Source organism: Dendrobates tinctorius, unplaced genomic scaffold (assembly GCF_039654945.1).
Source record: "Dendrobates tinctorius isolate UK_male_01 unplaced genomic scaffold, ASM3965494v1 ptg000079l, whole genome shotgun sequence".
Taxonomy (NCBI): Eukaryota; Metazoa; Chordata; class Amphibia; order Anura; family Dendrobatidae; genus Dendrobates; species Dendrobates tinctorius.
Window position 1 is genome coordinate 27,816,750 of NW_027361747.1, and position 9,045 is coordinate 27,825,794.

The window sequence follows — 9,045 nt, forward strand, 5'->3', positions numbered from 1 at the left end:
ATTTGTCACATGATTGTCACACGACTGTCATACGATCGTCTGTCTGATGATTGTCCAACGATTGCCACATGATTGACGATTATCTGACTTATCGATTTAGGTATTTGGCATACATAGGGTTATATTGTAGTGAATTCTGATGGCTTTGTATAAAGTAATCTATCTGCTTTTGTGATATTATATTTATCTATATAGCATGATTGTCTGACGATTGTTACACGATTGTCTGACAATTATCCGATGATTGTGACACGATTGTTACACGATTGGCTGGCGATTGTCACGTGATTGACGATTGTTACACGATTGATTGTTACACGATTGATTGTCTAATTGTCACATGATTGTCTGATGATCGTCACACAATTGTCACATGCTTGTTACACGATTGTCTGACGATTGTCAATAAATGTTAGAGGTAGGTGGAAGGTCCTTTAAAGATGATTTCAGGGAATTAGGCTTTAAGCTTAAAGCAAGGACCTCCAAGGTGGTATTTTCGGAAATACTTCCTGTGCCACGCCAGAGAGGCAATGGGAGATTAGGGAGGTTAATAAGTCGCTCAGGAATTGGTGTAGGAAGGAGGGGTTTGGGTTCCTGCAGAACTGGGCCGACTTTTCAGTTGGCTACAGGTTCTAAGCTAGGGACAGGCTGCACCTCAATGGGGAGGGTGCAGCTGTGCTGGGGGAGAAAATGGCTAGAAGGTTGGAGGAGTGTTTAAACTAGGGACGGGGGGAGGGTATTCCTTTTATAGGAGGGGAAGACAGTGCAGATAGAGACCTGGGCACAAATAATGAAATGGGGGGTGGGGTTAGAACAGTTAATAATTTAAGAAAGAATAGAGGTACAGAGAGATACATAAAGTGCATGTATACTAATGCCAGAAGCCTCGCCAATAAAATGGAGGAATTGGAGTTAATGTTGTTGGAACATAATTATGACATGGTGGGGATATCTGAGACATGACTGGATGAGAGCCATGACTGGGCGGTTAATTTACAGGGCTATAGTCTGTTCAGAAATGACCGAACAAATAAGCGAGGGGGAGGCGTGTGTTTATATGAAAAGTCATCCTTAAAACCCATCCTTCGTGATAATATATATGAATCTAATGAAAATGTCCCTGTCCCTGTGGGTAGAGATAAGGGGAGGGGGGAAAAATAATAAATTACTGATAGGGGTTTGTTATAAGTCTCCAAAAATAATAGAAGCAACAGAGAATATCCTCATCAAGCAAATAGATGAAGAGGCGACTCAAGGAGAAGTCATTATTATGGGGGACTTCAACTACCCTGAAATACATTGGGGAACCGAAACCTGCAGTTCCAGCTAAGGTAATAGGTTTTTGACAACTATGAGAGAAAATTACCTTTCACAACTGGTTCAGGACCCAACAAGAGGGAGGGCACTGCTAGACCTAATATTAACCAACAGGCCAGACCGCATATCAAATGTAAGGGTTGGGGGTCACTTGGGTAATAGTGATCACAAAATAATAAGCTTTCAGGTGTCCTTTAATAAGATGTGTAGTAGAGGGGTTACAAGGACACTAAACTTCAGGATGGCAAATTTCCAACGGATGAGAGATGATCTTGGTGCAATTAACTTGGTGCAATTAACTGGGATGATATCCTGAGACATAAAAATACACAAAGAAAATGGGAGACGTTTATTAGCATCCTGAATAGGACCTGTGCACAATATATACCGTATGGGAATAAACATGCTAGAAATAGGAGGAAACCACTATGGCTAAATAGAGCTGTAAGGGGTGCAATAAGAGATAAAAATAAAGCATTTAGAGAATTAAAGCAAGTAGGTAGTGATGAGGCATTAACTAAATACAGAAGATTAAATAAATTCTGTAAAAAGCAAATCAAGACAGCAAAGATTGAGACAGAGAGACTCATTGCCAGAGAAAGTAAAAATTATCCCAAAATATTCTTTGACTACATAAATAGTAAGAAACTAAAAAATGATAGTGTTGGTCCCCTTAAAAATAGTCTGTGTGAAATGGTGGATGAGGATGAGGAAAAACCCAATATGCTAAATGACTTTTTTTTCAACAGTATTTACACAAGAAAATCCCATGACGGATAACCTGATCAGGGATGAAAATTCTCCATTAAATGTCACCTGCTTAACCCAGCAGGATGTACGGCGGCGTCTAAAAATCACTAAAATCGACAAATCCCCGGGCCCGGATGAGATACACCCCCGAGTACTGCAGGAATTAAGCACAATCATAGATAGACCATTATTTTTAATCTTTAAAGATTCCATAATAACAGGGTCTGTACCACAGGACTGGCGTATAGCAAATGTGGTGCCAATATTCAAAAAGGGGACAAAAGCTGAACTTGGAAATTATAGGCCAGTAAGTTTAACCTCAACTGTGGGTAAAATCCTGGAGGGTTTTCTAAGAGATACTATACTGGAGTATCTGGAGAAGAATAACCTCATGACCCAATATCAACATGGGGACCGTTCCTGTCAGACTAATCTGATAAGCTTTTATGAAGAGGTAAGTTCAGGACTGGACCAAGGGAATGCAGTGGACGTGGTGTACATGGACTTTTCAAAAGCTTTTGATACGGTACTACACAAAGGGTTGATATATAAAATGAGAACAATGGGGATAGGGGAAAATGTGTGTAGGTGGGTTAAGAGCTGGCTCAGGGATAGGAAACAAAGGGTGGTTATTAATGGAGCACACTCGGACTGGGTCACGGTTAGCAGTGGGATAACACAGGGGTCAGTTTTGGGCCCGCTTCTTTTTAACATATTTATTAATGACCTTGTAGGGGGCATAGAGAGTAGAATTTCAATATTTGCAGATGACACTAAACTCTGCAGGGTAATCAATACAGAGGAGGACAATTTTATATTACAGGAGGATTTATGTAAACTAGAAGCTTGGGCTGATAAATGTCAAATGAGCTTTAATGGGGATAAATGTAAGGTCATGCACTTGGGTAGATCGAGCAAGATGTATAATAATGTGCTTAATTGTAAAACACTGGGCAAAACAGTCACTGAAAAAGACCTGGGTGTATGGGTGGATGACAAACACATTTAGTGGCCAGTGTCAGGCAGCTGCTGCAAAGGCAAATAAAGCAATGGGATGCATTAAAAGAGGCATAGATGTTCATGAGGAGAACATAATTTTACCTCTATATAAGTCACTAGTGCAATCACACTTAGAAAACTGTGTACAGTTCTGGTCTCCGGTGTATAAGAAAGACATAGCTGAACTGAAGCGGGTACAGAGAAGAGCGACCAAGGTTATTAGGGAACTAGGGGGTCTGCAATACCAAGACAGGTTATTACACCTGGGGTTATTTAGTTTGGAAAATCGAAGGCTTAGGGGTGATCTTATTACAATGCATAAATATATGCGGGGACAATACAAAGACCTTTCTAATTATTTTTTTTACTCTTAGACCTGTGACTGGGACAATGGGGCATCCTCTACGTCTGGAGGAAAGAAGATTTAAGCATACTCACAGACGCGGATTCTTTACTGTAAGAGCAGTGAGACTATGGAACTCTCTGCCATATGATGTTGTAATGAGTGATTGCCTACTAAAATTTAAGAAGGGACTGGATGCCTTTCTTGAAAAGTATAATATTACAGGTTATATACACTAGTCTCCATGATATTGCGTTGATCCAGGGAGCTAGTCTGATTGCCGTATGTGGAGTTGGGAAGGAATTTTTTTCCCCAATGTGAAGCTTACTTTTTGCCACATGGGTTTTTTTTTGCCTTCCTCTGGATCAATTGTCTCCCGATGATTGTCTCCCGACTAGAGTTGAGCGAAACGGGTCGGTCAATTTCAAAAGTCGCCGACTTTCGCAAAATGAAACCCGACCATAGCGTGAGGTCGGCCACGAGGTCAGCGACCGTGGCGCCAAAGTCACGTTTCAAATGATGCTTCAGAGCCCTTTTTCAGCCAATGATGGAGGACGCACACTGTGGGCAGCGCAATGACATAGGCAGCGGTCACCACCATCTTTGAGAAGGGCATGCAAGTGATTGGCTTCCTTTGTGTGGCGTCACAGGGGCTATAAAAGGGCGTGCACGCCGACCGCCATCTTACTTCTGCTGATCTCAGAATAGGGAGAGCTGCCGCTGCTGCTGATTCTGTAGGGAGAGCGTTAGGCAGGGAAGAAGATACAAAAAACTGCTTCTGCTGCTAGCGATTTTGCCTGTACAACACACCAGTTAGTGTGCAGTGCAAGGGGAGGCTTTATTTTGGTGCATCAGCTCTGTTGGTTATTAGGCTGTCTTATAAGGCTCCCTGATAGCTGCATTGCTGTTTTCACACTGCTGTGCAAACTGCTTTTTTAAAAGCAAAAATACTTTTCATCCTCTTTTGCCCAGTTACCAAGCGTTCATTTTTCCACACTTTTGTGTGCAGCAGTCCTGCTTATTAGGCTGCCTGCTGCCATACTTGGGACTGAGAGCATTATTGTCAGCTTGCTAAAATCTCTAGGGAGATTCAAATTCTCCCCAGTCCTATATAGACCTTTTATACACCATCCAATTTCAGCCTGTTATATTGAGGTGTAATCTACACTGGGCCTGAGGTAATAGTTCTGTGTCCTCAAGTCTGTAGGGAGATTCAAATTCTCCCCTATACTATATACACCTTGTACCTTGTTTTACAGTACCATATTGTCGGTGGTATTTTGGGTAAATTTTCCCAAAAATGAGGAAGTGTGTTTGAAGAGGCCGTGTAAGTGGGCGTGCGTTGCCAGCTGGTAATGATGGTGGTGGTGGTGGTGGATCTGCTGTTCCCTGAGCCATTTAGTTATCACCTTTGCTTTATGGCAAGGTGCTCCATCATGTTGAAAAAGGCATTGTTGATCGCCAAACTGCTCTTGGACGGTTGGGAGAAGTTGCTCTCAGAGGAGATTCTGGTACCATTCTTTATTCATGGCTGTGTTTTTAGGCAAGACTGAGAGAGAGCCCATTCCCTTGGCTGAGAAGCAACCCCACACATGAATGGTTTCAGGATGCTTGACAGTTGGCATGAGACAAGACTGGTGGTAGCGCTCACCTGGTCTTCTCCGAATAAGCCATTTTCCAGATGTCCCAAACAATCGAAAAGGGGATTCATCAGAGAAAATGACTTTACCCCAGTCCTCAGCAGTCCACTCCCTGTACCTCTTGCAGAATATCAGTCTGTCCATGATGTTTTTTCTGGAGAGAAGTGGCTTCTTTGCTGCCCTCCTTGAGACCAGGCCTTGCTCCAAGAGTCTCCGCCTCACAGTGTGTGCAGATGCACTCACACCTGCCTGCTGCCATTCCTGAGCAAGCTCTGCACTGCTGGTAGCCCGATCCCGCAGCTGAAACACTTTTAAGAGACGGTCCTGGCGCTTGCTGGTCTTTCTTGGGCGCCCTGGAGCCTTTTTGGCAACAAGGGAACCTCTCTCCTTGAAGTTCTTGATGATGCGATAGATTGTTGACTGAGGTGCAATCTTTCTAGCTGCGATACTCTTCCCTGTTAGGCCATTTTTGTGCAGTGCAATGATGACTGCACGTGTTTCTTTAGAGATAACCATGGTTAACAGAAGAGAAACAATGATGCCAAGCACCAGCCTCCTTTTAAAGTGTCCAGTGGTGTCATTCTTACTTAATCATGACCGATTGATCTCCAGCCCTGTCCTCATCAACACCCACACCTGTGTTAATGGAGCAATCACTGAAACGATGTTAGCTGGTCCTTTTAAGGCAGGGCTGCAATGATGTTGAAATGTGTTTTGGGGGATAATGTTAATTTTCTAGGCAAATATGGACTTTGCAAGTAATTGCTGTTAAGCTAATCACTCTTTATAACATTCTGGAGTATATGCAAATTGCCATTAGAAAAAATGAATCAGTAGACTTTGTAAAAATTAATATTTGTGTCATTCTCAAAACTTTTGGCCATGACTGTATACCACCTTACATGGTGACACAGAGGAAGGTGCACATGACATTGAAGAGGATGTGATGGATGACCCTGTTTTTGACCCAGATTGACATCCATTGGGGGAAGAGGGTGCCGCTGTCAATAGCTCAGAAGAGGAGGAGAAGCATCCGCAGCAGGCATCGACATTGCAACAGCTGTTATCTGGCAGGCCCGGAGCAGTCCAAAAACGGGTTACAAAAACCAAAAGAGTTGCAGGACAGCTAGGCCAGACGGTCAAATTAGCACAGCGTGCAAGGCCTCAAAATGTCTTCCATAGTAGGAAGAGTGCAGTGTGGCACTTTTTTGAACAAAATCCTAATGATCAGGCAAAGGTTATCTGTAAGAAGTGCGCAAAGACCTTTAGCCGAGGGAAAAATCTGAGAAATTTGAATACCAGTTGCATGCTTAGACATTTAACCACCATGCACTTGCAAGCGTGGACGTACTACCAAACCTCACGTACCACATGTGCAACTGCTCCCAATGAAGGTAGTCAGCAACGCTACATCATTTCCCCCACTGTAAGCCCACCGGTTAGCACACCACCAGCAGCAAATGTTGAGGTGTCGTCGCAAGGCCAAAGCAGTCAGGGAATCACAATGTTATTGCTATGAAAGACTGAATCTAGGCCATCAGAAAGAACACCAACTCCATCACCATCATCAACCCTCTCTCAGTCCACCGCTAGTTCCACATATGCAGCTCTCAAGTCCAGCTCACCCTACCAGAGACTGAGTAGGACAAGAAAGTACTCCTCCTCTCATCCGCGTACACTGGGTTTGAACGTCCACATTGCCAAGCTAATCTTGTTAGAGATGATGCCTTACCGGTTGGTTGAAAGCGAAGCTTTCCGCGAACTCATGGCCTAGGCAGTACCACACTATGACCTACCCAGTCACCACTTCTTTTCTCTCAAAGCCATCTCAGCCCTCCACCTTCATGTGAAAGACTGCATTGTCCATGCACTCAAGCAATCAGTGAGTGGAAAGGTGCACCTCACAACAGATGCATGGTCCAGTAGGCATGGCCAGGGCCGTTACGTGTCCATCACTGCGCACTGGGTTAATGTGGTGGATGCAGGGTCCACAGGGGACAGCGGTGGTCTGACAGTGCTGCCTAGCCCACGGTATAGGAAACAGTTGGGTGTAGGTTTTCGACCCGCCTCCTCCTCCTTCTCCAGAAGCGAAAGCTCGTCCACAGAGCACAGTCGCACGAGCACTCCATCCGCAGCTGCCAGTGTTGCACACGAGGTGTCCCTCTATCGAACAGCTAGTGGTAAGCATCAGCAGGCTGTGTTGAAGATGATGTTTTGGGTGACAACAGACACACCGCGGAGGTACTGGCCGACTATTTGCAAACTGAGTCATGGCTGGGCAGTCTACATCTTGAGGCAGGCAAGGTAGTTTGTGATAACGGCCAGAATTTTGTGGCAGCCATAGCCCTTTCAAAACTCCGACACATACCTTGCTGGCTCACACCTTGAACCTGGTGGTGCAGTGCTTCCTCAATAATTATCCGGAGTTAACAGGCCTGCTCCAGAAGGTCCGAAGACTGTGCTCGCACATCCGCCGGTTGCCCGTACACTCCAGTCGTATGCAGAAGCTGCAGCGATTGCTCCAACTTCCCAAGCACCGCCTAATTATCGACTTTGCAACAAGGTGGAACTCTACCCTGCACATGGTTGAGAGGCTGTGCGAACAGAGGCAGGCTGTAATGCATTTGTGGGAGGATACACGGCCAGGCACTTTGAGGGCAGACATGGAGTTGTCGGGTGTGCAGTGGTCGAAGCTGAAAGACCTGTGTAAAGTCCTTCAATGTTTTGAGGAATGCACACGACTTGTAAGCGCAGACGACGCCATTATAAGCATGAGCATCCCACTTATGCGTCTGCTCATGCAAACTTTGATGCACATTAAGGAGCAGGCGTCTGCAGCCGAGGAGGAGGAGGGAAGCCTTGATGAGTCAGTCATTGTCTGCTTCGGGATCTCGCCTGGACGAGGTGGAGGAAGAAGAGGAAGAGGAGGAGGATGATGGTGGGGATGATTATTTAGGGGAGGAGGATGCTTCTCGTGGGGTAAGAGAAAATGTTGGTGTGGCAAGGTCTGGTACAGGGTTTGTGTGTGACTGGAGGGATGTGGATTTGCCAGAAAGTGCTCCCCCACCCAGCACTCGCAGTGCATCATTGACACCTGGAACATTGGCCCACATGTCAGATTATGCCTTGCAGATCCTAAAAAGGGACCCCCGCATTGCCAAAATGATGAACGATGATGACTACTGGTTGGCCAGCATCCTGGATCCACGCTATAAAGGCAAATTCCAAAACATCATGCCACAGGAGAACCTTTACCTAATATTGGCTAACAAACAAGCAACTCTGGTAAACCGTTTGTTTGAGGCATTCCCAGCACACAGCAGCGGTGAAGATTCTCCAACGAGCCATAGGGGGAAACATGGAAGAGGTGTTCGTGGTGCACACATCAGAAGTGGCGTTGGAGACAGGGGTTTCATGACCATGTTGTGGACTGATTTTTCAAGTCCCGCTCACATGACTGGTAATACTGCATCGATTGAAAGTGACAGGAGACAGCAGTTGTCAACTATGGTTACAAACTACTTCTCGTCCCATATCGATGTTCTCCCTCACAGGTCATTCCCCTTTGACTATTGGGCCTCTAAACTGGACGCCTGGCCTGAATTGGCACAATATGCCTTACAGTAGCTCGCTTGCCCTGCTGCTAGTCTGCTATCGGAAAGTGTCTTCAGTGCTGCTGGCTCAATTCTGACAGAAAAAAGGACCCATCTGTCGACCCAAAATGTTGATGTTCTAACCTTCATTCAAATGAACCATGCATGGGTTTCAAAGGATTTTGTCCCAACTTCCCCTGATGACACATAGGTTGCCAGAAAAATGGCTCGCTTTTGTCCTCCTCTTCCTCGGACTTCTCCAATTCCTCCATTAGCAGCTGCTGAATGTCCAACATCAACATATGCCATTTTTTTAAACCTCCCTAACTGGGCTGCCTCCCCTCCATTGCCGGGGTCACCACCTAGCGCACGCAACCGTGCGAGTGCCACTGCCCTGGACAAG